Source organism: Scleropages formosus, chromosome 11 (assembly GCF_900964775.1).
Source record: "Scleropages formosus chromosome 11, fSclFor1.1, whole genome shotgun sequence".
NCBI classification, from domain to species: Eukaryota; Metazoa; Chordata; class Actinopteri; order Osteoglossiformes; family Osteoglossidae; genus Scleropages; species Scleropages formosus.
In genome coordinates, this window is record NC_041816.1 from 17,305,654 (window position 1) to 17,318,366 (window position 12,713).

General features: G+C 41.2%; 1 protein-coding gene across 5 annotated transcripts in view; it reads right to left on the reverse strand.

The window, feature by feature from the left end:
* Positions 1–12,713, reverse strand: part of hipk3a (homeodomain interacting protein kinase 3a) — a 45,009-nt gene that overhangs the window by 14,639 nt on the left and 17,657 nt on the right. The window lies entirely within an intron of this gene.

A 12,713-nucleotide genomic window follows, 5' to 3' on the forward strand; every position in this document is an offset into this window, starting at 1 on the left:
AACCACAGGTATCAGAAAAGGAAGCAATCAAGGTAAATGTGGCAATACAGTACAATATCACATACACTTCACAAGAAGTCATCAGCAAACATTACTTTCTGGTACTAAGCAACCTGGTAACAAAGAAAAAAATGGCCCTGCAAGCAAGGTGCAGAGGACACCTGTGACACCAAGCTTACGCTGTCACAGCACTCTCTTCTCCTCTTACACACCGGTAGGCTGCCGGTAAGCTGGATGGCTCTAGCTACAACCGGTTTTATGTTTGCTTAACAGCTGCCTTGGAGATGCAGGAAATATGGGTTACCTGCTGATGATTATGACATTAAAAAAAACATCTCATTGAGGAGCATTACAGTGCCTGCATTTGAGGCCGTCCAGGTGTCACTTGTTGCACACTTTTACCTTCACATCTCTGGAAGATCAACAATCCAAGAATCAGTGATTTGAAAATAGCTGTTGCAACGGCAGTAACTTTATTTCTGTATTTGTTTCATTTTTAAACCAAAGTTCAAAAAAAGTCTTACAATAAAAAGTCAAACTGGCAGAATGTGTTTTTTAATACCCAATGCAGTTTCAGGATGGAGTAGTTAGGTGAATGCTTCATAAACATGTCTTGCCAGATCCAACAAGTACTTTTTCTATGTGATGGTGGAATCCTGAACACTGGACTCTCTAAGAAAGCGTCTTCCATAGACCGATGCCTCAGTAGGGGGCCTGGCTACACAACAGGATAAAGTAGGCTGAAACCAAGGACGGCTGTGACACTGCCGACTCTGCAAGAGCAGGTGTGGGCAAGAAGCCAGTGTAAAATAGCTGACAGAGATGAGAATATAACCAGCAGCTGAGGGGATCTCCTAAACAAAATAATACTTAAGACAGACAGGCTGTGTAAAGGACAGTACCAAAACATAAGGGAGAACCTCAGCTGTGGCTCGTACAGCTATCTTCCTCCTTTGACTTGAGGTCAAAATAGCATAATGGAGAAATTAAAAATAAACTTCCACAAATGTACCAAAAACCCCAATTAATGCAACTGAAAGTTTCCTTTTTTGACTGAGTGCGCATCAAGTCTATTAGAAGTCCAAAAAAAAAAAAAAATCAAGACAGAAGTGACCAAAAAATAGCAGACATTCTAGCTGGAATATACCGTACTATCTTTGCTCCTTGGAGCTGCTTCTCAGTTACACACAGCACAATCCATCAGTCAGAGACTTTCTATTGGGGCTGGGGAACCAGTAAATTATCCTGCATGAAGAGCACATTAAAACAGCCTCTCTCAAGAACTGATATGCATTTGGAAACTAAGTCAAGACATCAACAAGTGACAAGGCTTTTGGCTGAACCAACTGTTCAGCGGAGCAAAACCCACAATCAAACCTGACAAAGAAGCCCATCTTATTGAAGACATGACCTTTCCTGCCTAGTTACACATGCAGGTACAAAAGCACAACAGGTACAAATATGTCTAGGAAGGTCATAAACTATAGATTGGCATTATTACATTCCTGTAATTTCTGAACATCATCATCACACAGACACCATAAAAGCTTATTAGTGACATATACCATTTTACAAGAATGTTTCGAGGCAGGTTCTACTCTGCATGGGGTCTTGCAAGAGTTGCAGCTGTTACAAAGAAACCGGCAAGGTCTCAAACTTCAGAAGCACAAAAAGGGCAGCTAGACCAAACAGAAAAGGCCGAGGACCCATTTTGCAGCCCATAAACCTACAAAACCTTCCCTACGTGTCTTCAGGTGGCCGAAAGCCTGCCAACTTTCTCATGTGTCCCAGGGTCTTTGAAAGACAACACTGAAGAAGGGGCACATGCAGCTTTGGCAAGAACCCATGTCTGACTAAAAAGCCCAAAGCCTAAATATAGATTTAGTTTCCACTGCTACAGAGCCCAAGAGAAAGTACAACGGACTGAAGAGAAACTACTAAGAGGAACTGTGGGTGAACTGTTACTTGTCACATTGTACTTTAGTACTGTCTCTCTTTCAGCGAGGAAGGTGAAGGGTTCCACTTAAGTCGTGTTCATCTTATTGCTTACAGCAGAAAAGAGCCAACCAAGCCTCCCTCAACTGACAAAGCTGAGCTCTAACTCGCACATATATACAATTACCACAACTACACAACATAAATTTTCCACAGTGCTCAATGCACAGAAATGTCAAAACCACTCAACAGAACTGTCCAGGGCTGTAGAGATAAAATAAACACCATGGTATTTCAGTTTCTGGTTACAGCACTTCAGGTCACCATGGAAACAGTGGTTATCACAAATTTACCAATGGCCATAAAAAAAAGAAAAAACCCAAGGCCTGTAAACTACTTAACAAAAAAGAAAGGTAAGAATGGCAGGAAAGCAGGAGAATGACAATATGAAGACCCCACATTCTGAATTATGAAAAGAAAAACACAGAAGCAGCCTTCAAAAGCAGCTAGATGAGATCAAAGGGAGATCCTGCACTGAAACTTTTCCCCACAAGTGAGTTTTCATTAAAAAAAAAAAATTGTATAATGCAAAAAGCTGGAACTGTGCTTGAAACAGTATATACTAAGTGCTGTATGGAGTAAAGCCCATACAACACAGCACACTAAAAATTAATGTGAAGATGTTAAGTCTAAAAATTTGCTGTAAAAGTTCAAGTAAGGAAGGTACAGTTACGGTCAGTATGTCAAGCTGTGGAAAAGAACCGAAAAATATCGAAGTATAAACTACTAAGCAATCAATGAATACAAGAAAATGAAAGTAAAACTTGAGACAAAGTTTTCTTTATTTTTGCACCTAAACCAATCATTTCAATACTTTAATATAAGAGGACATTTAAGGAGGGGGGGGAGGGAAGAAGAAAAAAAAAAAACAAAGCTCTCCTTGGCAGAGGCATTGTATGTGATCTACACGACAACCTTATGGTACATGTCAGAACCTTCAGAGACTAGTTCAGCGCACCCTCTACCATATCCTGCCCCCTCCTCGATGGAGAGAGCCTATACCATCTTCTTAATTTAAAGTTCTTTGTTCATCTACAGGTATGAAGGACTTGGGGCCTTCCTGTCTCTCCCATGGGTTGGCCAACCTGGCAGACTGGGAGCAGAACAAAACAGAACTGAAAGCAAGAAGGAAGGGGCAGACTAAGTGCCACCTCTATATGACAAACAAGAGGAGGCCTCTCAGAGCGCAACAGCAAGACAAACACAAAGGCAAGGTCAACCAAACGGAATGCGATATGTACGATGGAAGAAAGTACAAAGTTCGAAGCCATTAATGTCAGCTTGTGGGAAGAAAAGCAAAACAAAGAGTAGGCCAAGACTTGTGGACTTGTGCAGTCTTCATAGCTCCTGCAGTACACAGAGCAGTGAAGAAGTTCCCCTGTGGATACTGGGACCAAGTATACCCAATGCAACCCCCTGCATTCATCTGCAGCACTCACACCCAGCAAGACCAGCAAACCATTCACAGCCAGCTCTCAGCAACAGCATAAAAGCCCCAGTGCCCACCCTTCCAGAATAGCCTGTGGTGCCCACACAGTGTATTCTGATGTAACACAGCGTTCTGTGGCCACGTGAGCAACTATTTCCAGCATTAAAACACACTAGACCATTCACAGAGGGCTTTCCATTAATTCTGGGGTGGAGATGTTGGCAGGAGTATAACGTTCACAGAAAACTCAGCTGCCAGACTTTTACATTTGGTCAACCCAAGTTCAATGAACCAGCAATACCATATGCAAAATATAGAGCAGAGGGCTAAAACTGAACATGCAACTACACATCTTCACTACAACAATTGCTGGGCAAACACAAATCATAAAAGGAAAAGCTTTATACCAAATCAAAAAATCCTTACATAACAGTTTTCACAATCCTTGTGTTTAATTGCAACTTAGGGTATTTATTTCATACCTAACATTCCTTTGAGATAAGCAGTTTGTTAAAGTTTTCAATGTATTTCCAACCACAATGAAATGGATACAGCATTGCAGAAAGCAGGTTATCCCAAGGAACCCAAAAAAAGCACCACTAAAGGCAGAACTATAATTGTGCTGCATTAAATTTCAACCAGAAAAAGAACAAAAAGTGGTTGCTCACTTTAATGATTAGAGCAATCAATTTTTATGAGGCGTATCTGACTTATTACAAGCTTACCGACTCTTAGGAGTTACTAGATTGATTAGAAAAGGAGCAAACCACGACTTAAGACCTTCTCCAGTCAGTCATCTAATTAAAAAAAAAAAAAAAAAAAAAAAAAAAAGTTTTGCGCCCAGCTCTGCAGCCATGTGATTCACATTAAGCAAATATTTTATGAAACAGGTTTTAATCATGCAACCACAAAGATCTCATCGCTCAGTTCTGATGCCATGTACCAGCAAAGGCACCCTTGTGTCTTCCATGCATCATCATACTGAGAAAGAGCAGCACTGAACTGCAGGCTTCTGTTCCATAAAAGAATGAAGAAACTATCACAGGATCTGGACACTACCAGGCAATTTGTTTTCTATGAACTGAAGTGCAAAAGAAACCTGCTGTAATAACGAGTGCCTTCTTGATTCCCATCAGCCCACCTGGGCCGTGTCAGTTCACTGCACTTTCAGACATTCGAGATGGTGGTCTTCAGGTCCATCAGCAGCAGAAAGTGCACAGTGCCTGGCGTGCTAAATCTCAGGACATTATGGCAACTGGAGACCTCAGTATGGTCTTTTAACAATGCTGAGACAATGAAGAGTGACATGCACTGAGGAACAGCATTTGATGGCAAGTAGCAACATATGGTGGAAGACACAACAGATGAGGCCAGATTACATTCTTTGGCACAGATGCTCATGATACCACGGAAAAGAACTGCTGTCGCTTCTGCTGATCATACCATCTACCTTTGACAAGAAGTGGCAACAAAATAGGTCAATTTATTTTAGTTACTACTGCATACTGCACAACTTTGGCTCAAACCAAGGTGAGAACATATAGAATACACAGTAAATGAGATAACAGTTTAATACACATACAGACAAAACCCAAGTTTTAGTACTTGATCAAGAAAGGGAAGCTGGTAAAAGCTACTCTTCTTGAGAAGTGAATGAGAAGGCAGTACACACAGAATTTGACCCCCATGTTCCAGTAGCACTCCTCTGCTCCACACTTATGGCACCAGGTCTGCATTGGGCACCAAAAATAAAGTCGGGGGAGCTAACTGACAGCTGTTCACATCCTTTCAAACATCTTTTTCAGGCATGCCCTGATCAACTGTTGCTCATAAGAGGGCTAACTGGTTTGTAATGACCAGAGGAATCCTGCCATCAACAATGGTTATACCCAACACTGGTGTAACATGACTTACATAACCAACTCATGAGAAAGCAATACCAAGACCAACTTTTGAGCTAAAAACTAGGCACATGTGAAATTCCTAGGTCAGCAGGTGGGGGAACCCCAAAGGCCCCAGTGGAACCACTCCTGAAAAGGGCATTTAAGGACTCCCCATCCGTCAGACAACCACAGCTGCTACACAGACATGAATAGGGGCTTTATAACCAGAGGTGGGGTGGAGGGGGGAGAAAAAAAAAAAAGGGAAAATACTGTTGCATAACTGGAAAAAGGAGTGCCAGTAAAGCTTTTTAACAGAGGCTAAAGATCAAAGTTAGGATCAAAGCTGTTGCCTGACATTGTGTTCCATGCAGGTACCACTTGGAGAGGGAGCTGTGGGAGCTTGCAGGGAATGCTGAGTGGAAAGGTCTTCCCTACTTCCAGTATTTGTGGGGCAATGTCTCCCATCTGGAATAGAGCTGCTTTTACCTCCCATAACCTCCCAGGATGGAAATGCTGGCAGCAAGGCGCTCACCGTCTGCCGAGCCGAAAATGAAGCACAGGGCAGAAGTTTCTTGGCAAATGGAGGTGCAGTTTTCAAGTCCAAAGACTGCCAGGTCTCACAGAAGTACAGAACTTGTGTGTAACCAGTGAACTGGAGCTCAGTAGCGGCACATAAAAGCAGTTCTGTTCCAAAAGGTCACAGGTCCTTTTCTAATACATCCCTGTGTAAAAGAACTGGACAAAAAAAAAAAAAAATTCTGCCAACAAACATGTAAGTCTTTGTTTTGTTTCCTTTCTTACAACCACAATGAATTAAATGGCACTGCGCAGTGCTTAGACACAAAAACATTCCATTTTGGCCTCAGAACAAGATGTACAGGTCTGCTAGACATACCTATACTCCTTTCGGAGAATGAGTGCACTCCCAACCAGCTGGCTCCCCGGACCCACGTTCTTCTATTTATGCAATCCCAAAAAATCCATAAAGCCTCTTTTGATTCTAAGTTCTATTCACATGATCAAGGGGAGCCTCATTGTTACTTTTCTTTATATTACAGAAATGTAGGTACTACGCTGTCAATGTCATTAACTATCAACTTACCTCATACTCATAACCTTGAATGAGTTAAAGTAAAAAGGTTTGTTTCTATGGCTCAACAACATTCACAATTATCACAAAATAATAATTTCAATTCCTGGAATAAAGGCTAAAGCATTCCGTTTCCAAGCTGAGCATGTTCTCACTGACTCCAGTTGGTAGGAGCCCAGGGGTGTCAACACGATGGCTGCTGCGATCCAGCTGGAGCTCTACAAGACACTGGAGCCAAGGCTAAGTGCCTTAAAAGCTGAACACCACAAAAATCCATACTTTATCACACAGGAAGTGCTGACGTGTCAGAAATTTTGAGGTCCAACAGAAGTCAGATAGAAGGGACTTCAAGACCTTAGAAAACGGGGAGATCAGCACAAGAGCAGAGATTTAAAGCTTGGGCAGCCCAAGAGTCTGGCGGCCGTGCCAGTCCCCAAAGACACATGATCAGTACAGCACAGAGTGAAGCTTTCAGGCATTCATTAGCATGAGAAGAATTCTGCACGCCACTCAAGGGTGGCTATAAAAGGCCTATCTGCACAGAACGAATAACTCCCAGCCATACAAGTAGCACAAGATACTGTCTCTAAGCTTGTGGGGGGCCAAGCATTGTCACCATGTTGGCTGTTAAAAGTCTAATAGTTCCTTATGCAGCACTGCACTAATATCAGCTTTCATAGATCCTTTTCCGTTATAATTACACGCAAATGTGCGAGTTAGAATCTGCATTATTTAATATAAAATGAACCTTCTAAAGCTAACTGGGTTTTGGAAAGAGGCTGCCAGCACTTTAGAACATCCCTTTCCCGCATGCAACAAAAGCCAAGGGTACAAGGGGTTCACATTGAAAGCTGCAGAAGGACTCAATAGGGTGTTCAAGTCAGGAGACTGCTCAGTGACTAAATGAGTCATTGACATATGCGATTCAAAAGAGAAAAAACAAGACCGGTCCTCCTTTCTAGCATGTCTGGGTCAAGAACTGAGATTCAACGTGACAACCAGTAATAAAGAAATTTCCCTTAAGACACCGTATCCCTTCAGGATAGACTAATCAAACCTTTAACCTAAAAAAAACCTTGATGTTCAGATTTTTAATGTGTCCATCATTGTCATTTCAGTAACACTAAAACAAAACTGTGTTTAAATAGCGTGTGCAAATTGGCAGACGTATGCTAGGGCAGCAGCCTAGCTGAGTCCACACTATTAACTAAATGGGCATTCACAATTCAAAAATGTGATCTCAGGCTTCAAAAATACACTTCTGATCCATACTGGTACAGGGTGGAACATCCTGTATTAGAGAATTTCTGGGTGTAGAGTAACAAGTGCCCTGTGCACAGAAGAGCTGAATAGTGAAGTTTTTTCGGAGGTGACATCACACGTTCACTAAGTTGGCCCTCTGTTGCACCAGCAATCGCACCACACAGGGTCAAGGAAAACATGTTCTGATGCAGGTCTAAGTGAGGCCCCAATCCTGACCCCCAGTCTTCAGAAGAGGAGGAGGCTGAACATGAGAATGTAGCAACACCCCCTTCCCAGGGGAAACGTAATCCACACACCCTGACGGTAGCCTAAATTATTCAGAGACCAAGTGTTGGCTCCACTGAGGTGTTACAGAGCTCAGAGCACGGGTCAATCCAGGCACGGGGCGCTGGAAAAAACAAAATGGCCCGTACTTCACACACAGGCCACACTAGAACTCTGTTAACTGAGGGTTAGTCACTATGAAATGTGTCAGACACCTGTGAGATATTTCCTGCACAGCACATTCAGATCAGACTAGGGGCCCTTGCCTCATACCAAGGGTATTAAAAACAGGTAAGCTGTTTTCAATAAATCTACTCAGTGGTGATCTGAGTGTATGGGGTGGCTGAGGCAGACCAAATACTGACACACATAAAATACACTTTACAAAGCTGAGAACTCAGTCTATGCAACAAAAGTAATCTTAAAGAAAATATTGACACTGTTCCTACTAGCCACAACTCCACACATTAGGAACTGGGAGCAAAACATCTTTTTTAACTAAAAGATGGACTTACAGTTGTGAAGCAAGTGGCCTTAACAGTTCAACAGTATAAAAATGTACCGTTTTGTCCCCTCAAGGGTTAATTTTGTAATATCCTTTCCACATTCTCAAAACAGACTGGAAGAGAGAGGAGGGAGGGGGGGAAAAACAAAAACCACACAGAGGATGTGAAAAAACAACGAAAAAGAACATCACTTTTACTTCTCATAGGCTGTGCACTGATCCAATGTATATCAGCTCATCCAGGCTTGATACAGCATGCTATCAGTACCCCCACCGGTCACTCATACTTGTTGATTCTACAGAAACACAAAATATTCATAATAAAAGTTTAGTGATTATAAATAAATAGCTAATGCCTTTATCCAAGGCATCTTACTATGTTATTTTTGCTGACTAAATTATTTACAACTACATGCCCATTTATACAGCCGGGTAATTTTTCTGTGGATTTTACAGACCTGGGGATTTCAAGCACCCAGACTTCTTGATTCTTTATTTCTATATTTACAGGTTGAGTGCATCTTTTGTTCTTTCTAACTTTTAGTGGAGCAATTTAGGGTATTTTGGTGAAGTGTACAACAGCAAGTAGGGAGAGTCCAAGCAAGAACCTTCAGCTTACCTGCTGCCCCAATGCACAAACAAGGTGCATACATTTTATTGTAGACATAAAGCCCAATTTTGTAAAATATTCAAGGCAAGTCAAGCAGTTAATCTTCATATTTATTCTACAAAAGAAATAAGCATGTCTTATTTGTTTGCCTCTTGCTGCTAGTGATTGCAGTGCCCTAGAACTTTCTGTTAAGACAATATACAAAACCAGCTACAGACCAAGCTTTAGGAAATAAAATTAGACTGGGACTAGCTGAACCAGTCTTCAACCACTAGGCCACAGCACCCATTCCAACCACATCCACAGCCTCTCATCTCACTTTCCACTTAGGAACCTTTTTTGGAGGGTTAGCGTGTTCAACAGAATGTTCAACGTGGCGGACAAACACACATGGCCACACAGGACAAAGATTCAATAAAACAAAAACCTTCCAAACAGCAGAAAGCCTAGCAACACATCTGGTTTGAAGAAACTTTAAAAACCAAAACAAATGTTTTACACAAGCACAGGACATCCACCCACTTACTGGTAAAACCCAAGCCTGCGTGTTCAGCAGCCTTTGCCATCTGCAGTTACAAAGGCAACACGAGAGCTGCTCTGGAAAGCATACCATCTGGTAAACGAGGGTTGCCTCACATAACCGTCACCACAGAGCAGCTACAGAATGCAGGGCCATTTTGTAGAAGCTAAGGGATCTTAAAATGTATTAATTTATCCTAGTTTATCATAAAGAATTCATTTAACAGGAACGATACCAAGAAGTAACATCAAGAACATGTATTGCGTTTCTGTTTCCAGGACACATTCTGGAACCTCATGCACTTATGTGAGTCACAATGTGGTGTGGAGGTTTACAGGTCTCCTTTTGGACCACAACACCTGTACGTACATACATGGGGCCTTCTTAGCACACTTATGAGGCACATGTACCAGATACACAAGTATACAAACTACCCTTAGGTTTTTATTTATCCAGAATACCAGTTCCATGTTTGAGTCACTGGACCTTATGTCAGATACTTAAGCACTATTTTAAGGTCACATAATCTGAAAAAAGCCCCTAAAATGTTCCCTTGCTACCACTAACATATCTGAACCAAGACATTCTATGGTGACGTGAAAACTTGAAGTCATCCAAGACCAAATTCTTTGCCAAATCACTAAATGTCAAGAAATAAGTCCTTGACAAATACCAGTGGGATATCTCTGACCGTTAAGGGGTAAAAACAAGAGGTTAGGTAAAGGAAAGCAGGGTTACATGTCATTTCCTCAAGGTACCTAGAATTTTCCTTCAGCTCAGTAATTCCCAGGATCTTTTCTCAGAAACTTGAAAAAACACCCAGAGCTGCTCTAAGCCTCATGAAATTTTAACAGTCATGAATAAATCATTAACTGATCCACTTCCCCAAATGGTGAACAAAACCAAAAAGAAACGTGATGCAGCCTGATTGGTCATGAGCTTCTCTAATACATGCTCAGCTACTGGACCTGGGCGGCAATTTAATTCTACTGAAGAAACAAGAGGCTTGCAATGATGTAATATCAAATAAAACTATTTGTGATGACAAAACTGTCACACAAACTGTTGTTATTGAATAACAGCTAAAGTTTGGACATAATTATAGCCCAACAAAACCACCAAAAGAAATTAAACCCCATCGATAAGCTTTGTCAGCATTTCTCCAATTCGAAAAGATAAACACTTAAACTTTGATGTTACTGTAAAACATTTTCATTTAAATGTAACACATTTGAAGAGATCAATTTTATTGAAACTACTTAAACCAATTTAACTGTCTATTAGAGATTACGGAAGCCCACCGGTAAAATCTGTTACTGGGATTTAAAGAATTGTTCTTGTTTTTAATTAATCTATTAAGATGTGTTTCTTACATCATCTAACCAAATGGATAATATATTGTTGAACTGGTGCTTTCAGGTTTCAATACAAGATAGATGCTAAATGACACCAGGTAAATCCTAGCTCTTGGGACTCAAAATACTATGCCTGAGCACCTGATAAAATGAAGAGGATGGATTATTCATGGAAAATGTTTCACACGCTGAAACACAGGTACTTCAATACCATGAAACAAAGGACCAGAGTGGGGCCATCTACATCTGCCTAAAACAGAGACAGCAGGCTGAGTGTGAGTGAACAGAATCTCCGTTGGACCTATATCACCACTAATTGGCAGAAACAATAAACTGCTTACCTTTCGTGAGCTCAGCTGCACAGCAATTCAAAGAGCAAAAGTGCATTTGCTTTGAAAGAGCAGCAAATAAAATGAAGAGAACTGAAGCAATTCAAAAATAATGAGAGCAGTTGACTCAAACCAAAAGTATTTTTTGCCATTTTGAATGTCAGCACTCACTTTCAGTGCAAGCTTATAAAATAGTAGAAATAGGCTTGCTCACACTCTGGGGACTGTAGCATAATTAACTGTAATTTGCAGCTCCTTGCTGACATTTCTGTTTTAATGTGAAGACAAATTATGTGATTGAGAGGAAAAAACAACTAAAAGAAAAAAGTAAAATCTTTGGGAAAACCTGCAGGACTATTCATGCTTGAAAAAGATGTTAAACCAATTAAAGAGTTCTTCTGCAAGGAATACAAAACTTGTCAGTTTGTCACTAGGGGCGCCAACATTACGCAGCGTACATTAAGCTTTAATTAGAAAGGCGGGAAGAACATGGCAAAGTCTGTAGTTCAAGAAAGACTGTCTTCATGTGAAACGGCAAGAGAACTTCCCTCATCTCTACTGCGCCGCACTGTGCCTCCGCCCTGCCGCAAGAGCAAACAGGAAAAAAAGCTGACATTGGAACATGCTGACCTTGAACTAGAGAGTGACCTCAATAGCATTTGGGTTCTGTCTTATTTCCTTCCAACTGCCAGAGAGCCTCACCATCTATAGTAGTCAACAGGCACTGGCCACCTCCCATTGGCTATTTTAAGGAGATCCCCAGTGAGCATGTGTACAGCTCTCAGCGGAGGAGTAGCAACCGCAGTGCTATGATCAGCCATGCAGGCAAAGGGAATCAGAGTGGGGAAAGGGAAGGAAAATCAACGGGACCTGTGGAATTCTGGGTATTTTCTGTCCATCAATTCCCCAGCCTGTCTCACCTACAAGTAGACAAGAACACACTGTGAGCAGAGAGCAGATTCCGAAGCACACGTCTTTTTAAATGCGGTAGTTCCACTAGGAACCTTAACATTCAGGCCGCTACACAAGGAGACAATGGTTGCATTTTGTTTTTCACATAATTAAAAATCTGAGAAGCCAAAGAAAAGAAATCTTGTGGTTTCCATTTAATGAGTAAACAAAGTTGAAATTAAACTATTCAACAGAATAAGTTAAGTAAACAAGAAAAAGATTTCAGGCTTTTTTTGGTGCTCACAGTTGTTTTGAAGTAATTCAATAAAGAAGCAAAAAATACCCACAGCAAACTGCAGAGGGAACTTCTTAATGTCCCTTTCTACAAGCGCCACAGATGAAAATACCCTATTTACACGACAACATCCTATGACTGTATTAAGAATGAGTACTAGCAATTCTGGGGAAATGGTAACACGTTGCTAGAGGCTGAGCTATATTATGATAATTTATAAATAGAAGTCAGTGTTATCCACAATATGAAGCAAAATGCCAGCAACCTTTTAGCTTTAGTATATC